Source organism: Lepus europaeus, chromosome Y, assembly GCF_033115175.1.
Source record: "Lepus europaeus isolate LE1 chromosome Y, mLepTim1.pri, whole genome shotgun sequence".
Lineage (NCBI taxonomy): Eukaryota > Metazoa > Chordata > Mammalia > Lagomorpha > Leporidae > Lepus > Lepus europaeus.
Window position 1 is genome coordinate 16,259,526 of NC_084851.1, and position 11,655 is coordinate 16,271,180.

The following is an 11,655-nucleotide window of genomic DNA, read 5'->3' on the forward strand; positions in this document are numbered from 1 at the left end:
TATGGGTGAGAGTTTGAGTCCTGGCTGCTCCACTACCAATCCAGCTCTCTGCTATGGCCTGGGAAAGCAGATGGCCCAAGAACTTTGCCCTTGCACCCGCATGAGAGACTTGGAAGAAGTTCCTGGTTCTTGGCTTCGAATTGGCACAGCTCCGGCCATTGTGGCCAATTGGGGAGTGAACCATCTGATGGAAGACCTCTCTCTCCCAGCATCTCCTCTCTCTGTGTAACCCTGGCTTTCAAATAAAATAAATAAATCTTAAAAAAAAGAAAAAGAAGTATTCATAAAATCAGGTAACTGTGACACATAGAATGCATATAAGAAAAATGTAATACTGTATTTTCATGATGAGATTTTGGATTATATAAGCATTAAAATTGATGCACTATGAAAAAACTATGCATGGATTTAATATTTTTGCACAAAATACTTACTTTTAACTCTATTTTCCAAAATCTTCTCAGTGTGCCCTTGTGTATATATGCTAAACAATCTCATACAACCCATGTTGTTTTTGTACAACCCAGTATGTTTTAACTTACTTATTCTAAGATTTTTTTTTGGACAGACAGAGTGGACAGTGGAGGGAGACAGAGAGAAAGGTCTTCCTTTTTGCCATTGGTTCACCCTCCAATGGCCGCCGCGGTAGGTGCGCTGCAGCAGGCGCACCGCGCCTTTCCGATGGTAGGAGCCAGGTGCTTCTCCTGGTCTCCCATGAGGTGCAGGGCCCAAGCACTTGGGCCATCCTCCACTGCACTCCCTGGCCACAGCAGAGAGCTGGCCTGGAAGAGGGGCAACCGGGACTGGATTGGTGCCCCAACCGGGACTAGAACCGAGTGGGCCGGCGCCACAAGGTGGAGGATTAGCCTACTGAGCTGTGGCGCCAACCATGTTCTAAGGTTTTAAAGTATTACTAAAAAGAAAACAATGCATCAGATATGCGGTTGTTAAATTCTGAACATTTTTTAAAGATTTATTTATTTGAAAGGCAGCGATAGATTAGATAGATAGATAGATAGATAGATAGATAGATAGATAGATAGATAGATAGATTCAATCTGCTAATTCACTCCCCAAATGGCCACAATGGCCAGAGATGGGCAAATCCAGAGCCAGGAGCCAGGAGCTTCTTATGGGTCTCCCATGCAAATGTAGAGGCCCAAGTACTTGAGCCATTTGCCATTGCTTTCCCAGCTGCATTAGCAGAAAGCTGGATTAGAAGTGGAACAGCTGGAACTCAGATCAGCACCAATATGGGATGCCAGGACTACAGCCAGCAGCTTTACCTGCAATGCCATAGTGCTTGCTCCAAAATTTAGGCTTTTTAAATCAGAAGTTACATTGATTGGGGGTTAACGATATTTGTCTTCCATTCTCTCATAGATACTTGGCACTTTATGCCACTAAACTCAGAAAGTCCAAATTCACTATTGGAATTGCGGCCTATAATGAGATTCATACATTGCCAGCTGTCTGTTCCTTGTGAAATTTAGTCTTACCTAAAAACAAAGCAAAAGAAATGACAGCACTGCTTACAGACATGAAATTTATTGTAAAATAAATAATATATAAACCTTCACCTGCAGCAATCTGCAGTTTCTTATGGTTTTATTGTATAGATTTTCAAAATATCAAAAGCCAACACTAGTAAAATGAGAAATATGAGTCAAAGTAAATACTTACTAATACTGCTGATTTCAATGATATTAACATTTTAGTTACATGCCATATACTAATTGAATTGTTCAGTTTCTCTAAGTGTTTCAGAATATTAGAACTATGCCAATAATTGGAAGCATCTGGAAATATTCCTCAAAATATTGGAGGCATATGGGCAGCAGTTCAGTTCCCAGGTGATCCTCTTGTGATCTCTAATGGCCTGGGAAAATAGTAGAAGATTCTCCAATTGCTTGGGCTCCTGCTGCCCACATGGGAGACCTAGAAAATGCTCCTACATTTGGACAGGCCTGCTGCTGCTAGGGAACTGAACCAATGGATGGGAGATATTCTCTCTCTCGATCGCTCTCTCTCTCTCAACTCTGATTTTCAAATAAATAAAAATAACTATTTAAAAGGAAATCTGAAAAGCTGGTACATTCGTGCAGCCACCTCAAACTGGCATGAGTTATTTCATGGGATAAAACAGAAGTGATTGAAATTATGGATCATCTTGAAATCCAGGGAAACCAAAAATCCCTATCAAAAGTGAAATCTTAATCCAGAAGAGAAATTTTGTGGGATGACTTAAGAAAAGCTGAAATCAGGAAGGATAGGTTAAGGGTTGCCAGTTTAGTTGAAGGTTCATTGATGCTGCTGTGGCCTAGGAAGACAAAGATCGCAAAAGTCAACAGCACATGCTTTTGTTTTGGAGCAGAAAGCTACAATGAGGAAGCCCCATTGGAAATGGGATCAAATGTCAAAGGGATTACATAAATAAGACCAGTGTCTGCAAATAATTGATAGAATTAAAAAGGAGAGAGTGATCCTACCTGGGAAGCGGGATAAACAGCAGAATCATAGAATGCCAAAAGCCCTGAGCAGCACTCTGGCCTCAGAATCAGCCCTTAAGGCATTCGGATCTGGCTCAAAAGCCCATGAGAGTTTCATAGGCATGGAAAACCAAGACTTTGCAGCCAAAAAAAAAAAAAAACCTAAATGAAATATCACTGTGAGTGAGATCCCAGTGGAAAGAAAAGGCCATTAAAGAAGGCAGTACCTTTCTCTGAAGGGAGGAGAGAACTTCCACTTTGAAATTGGCCTTGTCTAAATAAGATCAGAGTTGGTGAATCAAGAGGCTTCCATGGACTTGGCAGCTCATGACATCATAATAAGACATCATAAATAAGGGTGTCAATTATTAAATAATCAGTGGGAGTCACTGTGCACCTGCCCCCATGTAGGACCTCTGCCCTCAATGTGTTGTACTATGAGAATTAATGGTGAAACTACCACTAACACAGTGCTCTATACTTTGTATGTCTTTGTGGGTGCAGTCTGTTGAAATCTTTATTAGTATATACTAAGTTAATCTTGTGTATATAAAGATAATTGAAAATAAATCATGATGAAGAATGGGATGGGAGAGGGAGTGGGAGATGGGATGGTTGTGGGTCGGAGGGAAGTTATGGGGGGAAAAGCTGCTATAATTCAAAGTTGTACTTTTGTAATTTATACTTATTAAATAAAAGTTGAAAAGACAAAAAAAGAAATGCAATGAATAAGAGAAAAATTGACACATATTGAAGAAAAAAAAGAAGGGCCATTAGAGATCACAAGAGGATCACCTGGGAACTGAACTGCTGCCCATTTGCCTCCAATATTTTGAGGAATATTTCCAGATGCTTCCAATTATTGGCATAGTTCTAATATTCTGAAACACTTAGAGAAACTGAACAATTCAATTAGTATATGGCATGTAACTAAAATGTTAATATCATTGAAATCAGCAGTATTAGTAAGTATTTACTTTGACTCATATTTCTCATTTTACTAGTGTTGGCTTTTGATATTTTGAAAATCTATACAATAAAACCATAAGAAACTGCAGATTGCTGCAGGTGAAGGTTTATATATTATTTATTTTACAATAAATTTCATGTCTGTAAGCAGTGCTGTCATTTCTTTTGCTTTGTTTTTAGGTAAGACTAAATTTCACAAGGAACAGACAGCTGGCAATGTATGAATCTCATTATAGGCCGCAATTCCAATAGTGAATTTGGACTTTCTGAGTTTAGTGGCATCAGAAGCAATGGGTGGCAGGCCTATTAATGGCTGATCTGTACAGTGATCTGCCCTCAAGGAGACCCAACAGGCCAGTCCACTGCAGTGGCTTTCAATGTGGTAAGCCTGGGCTTCAGCAGACGTCAGCTTGTGAAGAGCCCTGGCAGCTCTGCCAAGAGTTGGATCACTGGAAATGGACCTGCCCTGGAATCGAAGGATGCCCAGGTCAGAGCCACAGATCTTATTGGCTCCAAGCTGAAAAGCCCTTCACTCAGCCCAACTTCCAAAGTGACCACTGCAGTTGAGGGGACAGCCAAGTAGGGTCAGCAACATTGCAGGCAGAACTGTAAATTTCTTGTTAGAGATGCCCCCTGCCTTTACCTGGCCAGCTCTCCTCCCAGGCCAGCCAAGTAATGAAAGTCAACAGAGTGCCTTCCCCTAGGAGGTTCACACCTCCCTTAGGATATACCCCATGTGAAGAGATAGATAGGTCTGGGCCTCTTAACTTACAAGGCCTATTATTATCAAGCCCCTTCTATCAGGTTCTATTTGCCTCTCAATCAGAAAAATTACTTGTAGCTTAGACAGCACCTTTCTTAGCTCCTCTAATAATGACTCTATCCTTTGTTCTAGACCCTGTCTAGTCCACTTGGGCCTCATTCCTTTGTAATCATAACCTCTACTCTACCACCAATGGCTCTACTCCCAACCTGTGTGTACTGATGGTCCTCTTCCCCACTTAATGCTGTATAATTGTTCAGACCTGGTTAAGGCCACTCTTAGGATCATTGGTTACTATCCTCAACCTGTCTTTTATTACCTTGTCTAAATATGATCAGAGTCGGCAAACTTGGAAGGCTTCCATAGCCTTGGCAACTCATGACGACAGCCTAGGGTGGTTACTGGCGCCATAAACGAGAGTCAATTTGTTGGGTCAACAACAGGAGCCACTGTGCGCTTGCTCCTGATGTGGGATCTCTGTCCTTAATGTACTGTACATTTTGATTTAATGCTATAACTAGTACTCAAACAGTATGTTTCACTTTGTGTTTCTATGTGGGTGCAAACTGTTGAAGTATTTATACTAAATTGATCTTCTGTATATAAATAGAATTGAAAATGAATCTTGATGTGAATTGAAAGGGAGAGGGAGCGGGAGAGGGGAGGGGTTGCGGGTGCGGGTGGGAGGGAAATTATGGGAAGGGGAAGCCATTGTAAATCCATAAGCTGTATACTGGAAATTTATATTCATTAAATAAAAGTTAAAAAAAAAAAGTGAGGAAAGGGAAAGCTTCAAATATATGATGGAAAGAATATCAGAAAGGAAGCTTCCAGAAAATAGAGTGGAGCTATATTTTAGCACAATTTATATACAATATAAGAAAGCTTAGAATCATGAATCTACAAGATTCTTTTTTGCTTTTCACCTAAAATCTACATGGAAGCCTCCCTATAAAATACTATAAAAGTCACTGTGCTCAACCATGAACACAGAATAGGTGCAACTGTTATTCACCCAGAGAGCAACATAAAATTAAAAAAAAGACATGAGACACAAAAAATATAGGATCAAAAAATATGAAAACTAAAAATTTAGCACTACAAAATGGTCTGACATAAATAACATGCTAGACATGCCAAAGAACAAATTTGTCACAATCAGAACAACTCAAGTATGAATAATTAAACAAAACTAGAAGTATCAGAGGAAATTAATTAAAATTCATTAAAAATAATTATAGAATAAAAATGACTGTAGAAAGAAAATTAAACTGAAGGTAATATAAGAGTGAATAAAAAGAAAACAGACTTGAGAGGAAACAGGATATACAATTGGACAAGATCATCCAGCAATAGTGACAGTACAGAAAGCTGAAGCAATGGAACAAATTTTGGAAATTTATACCTAAAGTACACTTTAAGTGTAGAATATATATTTATATATATTTAAGTATATATACTTAGATACTTAAATATACTTAATATACATATACTTAAATATATATAAATATATATAATGTATATTATAAATATCCAATCCCACCTCAGTCTTACTTTTTAGTCTGGATTCTCTTGGATTATCCTGGAATATTTTATTTTATATAGAAATATCCTTCAAAAAGAAGAGAGTTTTAAAGCTAAATCTTTATAGGTTCCAGGTAAACATGTTTGAGTGGAAGGCAGTGTGTTTGTGCAGTATATGTATCACATATTGTGTTGCTACAGGGGTGGTCTGCTTTATAAAATCCAGGACACCCTAATATTTTGTGGAACATAGTTATACTAATATTTATGTTGTTTAACTGAAATTCAAATTCAACTAAATGTTCCATCTTTCTAAGTCTGACTGCCTTACTCAAAAGACACATAAAAGCTTCTCAAATTAACTAATAAAATGACAAACTTCTATTTATGTTGTATCATTGTGGTTATTTCCTTCTTGTTTCTAAGTGTGGGAGGTTACTTGGGTATGATATAAATTTCCACTCTCAACAACCATTTAACCAACTTCCCAAGTAATTACACTGATTTTTTTAGTCCTATCTTTAGGCTTCACAAAATGCCTCTCTTATAATTCTAACTTGACTTCTACATTATTTTTAATAGAAAACTTTTATTTAATAAATATAAATTTCAAAAGTATAACTTTTGGAATACAGCAGTTCTTTCCACAATAACCACCCTCCCACCCGCAAACCATTCCATCTCCACCCCCTCTCCCATCCCATTCTCCATTAAGATTTATTTTCAATTATCTTTATATACAGAAGATCAACTCTATACTAAGTAAAGATTTCAGCAGTTTGTACCCACAAAGACACACAAAGTATAAATTACTATTTGAAGACCAGCTTTACCATTAATTCTCATAGTAAAACACATTAAGGACTGAGTTCCTACATGGGGAGCAACTGCAGAGTGCCTACTGTTGTTGATTTAAGAGTGTCAATTGTTAAATAAGTCAACTTCTACATTATTGTAATAACATTCTACTGAACAGAAAAACTTCCCTTGTCAGCTAAGGCTATCAGTAATGCTCAAGCTATAGTTCCTAATCAAAGCACAGGAAGGCAGGATCAATGCTTCCATAACAATGACTACAACTAGACCTTTTCTCAAATAGCCACAGCTCAAGCACCATGACTCTAAGAATAGGATGCCTTGTATGAGGGAAGATTAGACTGTCTGTGCTCTTTGAGCTAGTAGTTTCATTTCTAGGAATTTATGCTAAGGAAACAAACAAACAAAAAAACCCACAAAAACATCTGCAGATGATGTTCTTTACAGGTTTACTTGTAATAGCAATAAATCAACAAATAAATAGGAACAACAATGGAGGCCAACATTCAAATCTCCTTCAGAATAAGATTAGATATGTCCCAGATGGTGCACCAAACAAGATTAGTCTCCTAATGGGACCTTACCGTACTGTCCAGTCTCAACAAACGATGTAATCTCATAAAAACACCAAAGACAGAAAAGCTCTCCATGCTTCAAATCCACCAATAGATTCTCATTTTATTTTTATTAATTATTTTTTCATTTGAAATATTTAAAATTGCATTTCAATTAAAAACAAAAATATGTACAATATATATTCATTAATTATGGACAATGGGTATTTCAAAAAGTTTGAGGGAAAAAGAACTCAAAGCTAAATTTATTTTGGTGGAAGAAATTTTGAAATCTATGTTTACATGTGGTCTTTAAAAAGTAATAGAACATGTTTATTATAAAAATCTATACATGGATTCAAGTATTTTTCAACAAAGATAATCTCTTAATTCTTTTTTACATGAACTATTTGAAGTATCATTGTCTACATTGTTCTACAAGATGTACACTTTGTAGAATGGCCAAAGTAAATTAATACATATATCATCTTGTACATTTTTAAGAGGTAGTAGTCCTTAAGTCTATTTTTTTCAGCAATTTTGGAGAATACAATACATTGTTAATAACCATAGTCACCATGTTTCACATTTTCTTCATGTTCCAGCTCAATCATCTTCTATCTTTTGATATTCACCCACATTGTTCTTCCGCTAATTAAGATGTTTAATTTTATTGTCTATTGAACTTAAATGTTCTTTTCCTAGCTTTCTTAAAGTTACCCTATTATTATGCTTTAATATTAAATATTACCAATTAGATAGGTCTTTCAAACTACTATAGCTAAACTAACATTTTCCCCTGTGCTAGGACATAACTGTCACATTACAACATTTTATTTTTTTCTCCAGAGCTCTTTAAAAACATAAACTATTTTTACACAAAGTTTTATTTTGTACCACCTCCTGGAAATATGCTCTATGAGTACAGAGTTTTGACATTCAGCCCACTCCAGAATGTGGAGTGAATTATAGAAACTTCATAATATGAATCTCATTATCATCAATACAAGTTATCAATTAACAGGTAGCCAATAAAGTAAAAAACAAACTAAAACAAATAAAAAAATTCCAAAAAACCCTGAAAATCAGAGCAATTATATTTGTTATGAAAGAATGATTTATAAGCTGACAATGCAGAGGCAGTCAGTAGTACATAAGGAAATGTCTACCTTTGAATGTCTGGGAAAGCTTACTTTCTTCTCTAAAAGAAAATAGGAGAGACATGGCTCAATGAGGATGTGATATAATTTGAGGGGCTACAGTTCTTTTGCAGACATGGAAAGGATAGTTGATGGGCTGCGACTACCTGAGCATATAAGTGTAAAGAATGAGTGAGTCCCTTATTGTTGAGGCATTAATTCACCAATCAGAATAGATGGATTTCATGAACAAAAATGGAGACAAGTATAGCCTGTGATGGTTGCAGACACATGTGGGTAGAGATACTGGGAGTCAAGCAGGGCCTGCACAGATAGGGTTTGGCAACATGAGATGTAATAAAATGGATGCAAATAAACCATTGCTTAGTAATAATTTATAATCTTAGATAATTGTTAGAATAAAACACTGAAAAGCAATCATTATAGCTTACTTGTCAAGAATTAAAAACCAAAAAATAAAAGAATATTGAAAAAAGGAAAGAAAAAATAATAGACATCTATCAAATGCCATTAAAAATACCACACATACTAAAGGATCCAATGATTTTTAAAGAAAAATGTTAATAAAGTTAATAAACCACTAATAAAGACAATTAGGGAAACAGGAAAAAGTAACACAAATAACCAATTTCAGTAATAATACAGAATCATTCTTTTGTAGGGTTATAGCCTTTACCAAGATACTAGGGTTAATGTGTGAAATTCTTAGAAGTAAAACTGACTACAGAGATCAAAATCCACAATATTGGGGCCAGCTCTGTGGCACAGCAGGTTATAAACCCTGGCCTGAAGTGCTGTCATCCCATATGGGTGCCGGTTCGAGTCCCGGGTATTCCTCTTCTGATCCATCTCTCTGCAAAGGCCTGGGAAAGCAGTAGAAGATGGCCCAAGTCCTTGGGCCTCTGCACCCATGTGAGAGACCTGGAAGAAGCTCCTGGCTCCTGGCTTTGGATCGGCACAGCTCTGGCATTTGTGGCCATCAGGGAAGTTAACCAGCAGATGGAAGACCAATCTCTCTCTCTCTCTCTCTCTGTAACTCCATCTTTCAAATAAATAAAATAAAACTTTAAAAAAAATCCACCATATTTTGAAAATTGAATTTCCAAAACACAAGTATAACAAAAAACAGGAAAACTCCTATGTAAATCCAGTAAGTTGAATCACATTTTGAAAATCCCAAACAACCAACCAAGAAAAAAGTAACACAGTAAAAATTTCAGGTCCAGACTTGCAGAATACTCCAAAGTTTTAAGGAAGAAAAAAAAACAGATCTACATTTCCCAGACCTACCCAAAGTAAAAATAATCAGAGAACATTTTTAAATTTCCTTTGGAAAATCAATATTACTTTGATAATGAAGCAAGTGGACCAGACCATGAAATAAAAAAACTTTTAAAAAAATCCACCATATTTTGAAAATTGAATTTCCAAAACACAAGTATAACAAAAACAGGAAAACTCCTATGTAAATCCAGTAAGTTGAATCACATTTTGAAAATCCCAAACAACCAACCAAGAAAAAAGTAACACAGTAAAAATTTCAGGTCCAGACTTGCAGAATACTCCAAAGTTTTAAGGAAGAAAAAAAAACAGATCTACATTTCCCAGACCTACCCAAAGTAAAAATAATCAGAGAACATTTTTAAATTTCCTTTGGAAAATCAATATTACTTTGATAATGAAGCAAGTGGACCAGACCATGAAATAAAAAAAAAAAAAGTTTTAAAAAGCATCCTTTTCATAAACTGAGCTAGAGGTATCCAAAGCAAAGTAATAATGTAATAAATTAAACCACATAAGAAAACATCAATAGCAAGCAAGATATAATAAAAAATGAAACAGTCATTAAAGTTCTCAGACAAGTCATCCAGGTAGGTAAAAATTACAGGAAGAAAAACTGCATCATCATGTAGGTTACATGTTGTAAAGCATTTAATAAGGTCTAGCATCTAGTAAAAAAATTAAAAATTGCTAGCGGAACATTGAAATAATGAAAGCCAGTGACTTCATTACTCTGATCAAGATTGAAAGGAACTTACAAAAACAGTGCAACTAATACAGGATCACTGGATATTTTCCCCTCATGGGCGTAAACCCAGACCATGATACCTGTACTATCTCTCTTCAACTTTCTAGTGCAGGAGTAGTAAGTGAAATAAAACAGTAAAAAGAAGCTATAAGGTGCAAAGGTCAACTTCTAATTAACAAAATGTGACTGTATTGGATGTTGCTTATTTACAGAGATGAACTATGAGGACTAAAAACATAAAAGGGATAAATGAAATTACTGGAATGATTAATATATAAATAATATATAAAATATATAAAATCCACTGGATTACTAAGTACAGCAAGGAATAGAAAATAATATTAAAGGGCAATAGGCTGACTAGAAAAAAGTCTGCAAGATAAATGGAAAAAAATGACGAAAGTATTCAATATCTTTAAATATTCTTAAAATCAAAGTAAAAAAAAAAAAACTCAAAAAAAAATGTGCCCCATAGATATCATGAAAAACAAAGGTTCAGATGTCTATAAGCAGCCCCTAAATTTTAACTGACCTGAATGAAGTAGGCTGTTGTGACCCCCAGGCAGGATCCTCTCAGGAACAGGGACTAGGGAGGCAGGAGGGCCCAGCAGGAGGCAGGACCAGGAGGTGAAAACCCCTCCTCTGTTGGCAGGTGATGTGAGGACTCAGTGTCAGAACTAACCCAGGACCGGCCCCTACATTTCTCCCCTGTGATCCCAGAAGATGCTTGTCTGCGCTGTGGAGGGAGCTGATTGGCTCCATTCTTTATGACCTAGTGCATGTCCTTGGCTACCCAAACTGTCCAATCAGGGGCGCTTGTGCAAACAACACATAATCACGCGGGATCTTGACACCACAATAGCCTTCCGGTTTTGCGGTGGAGAGAGGTCCAGGGAGGAGTTTTCATGGATGGGAACCTGAGAAGGTAAGAAGCATCCGTTGTGTTTTCTGATCTTCCTTCACGCAGGACGCCTGGCAGAGGTGAGTGTGCGGGACAGGGAGTGCAGGGAGGGGAAGCAGGGTTGGCAGAAGTTGATGTTCTGCCAGGCAGGACTCCCAGGGTCCCCAGGGGTTGTCCCTGGGCCTCATGTCACTGCTAGCACCTCACTTCCTTCGGCCACTGCTGGTCCGCGGTGTAGGGCTGGACTGGCACCTGGGACTCCAGGCTTCATCTCCCTTCCTCACAGAGACTTGTCAGCCCGGGAGCCATCTCTGGGCAGCTGTGTGGCAGCAGTCGCCCATCTTCCCCAATTGTGCAGTGGGGATGAGCGTTCATTTGGGAGAATACGTGCTGGGGGTGGGAGGGTGCGTGCAGGCGAGCGGCTGTCCTCTATGGGGTCCTGGGTTCCCC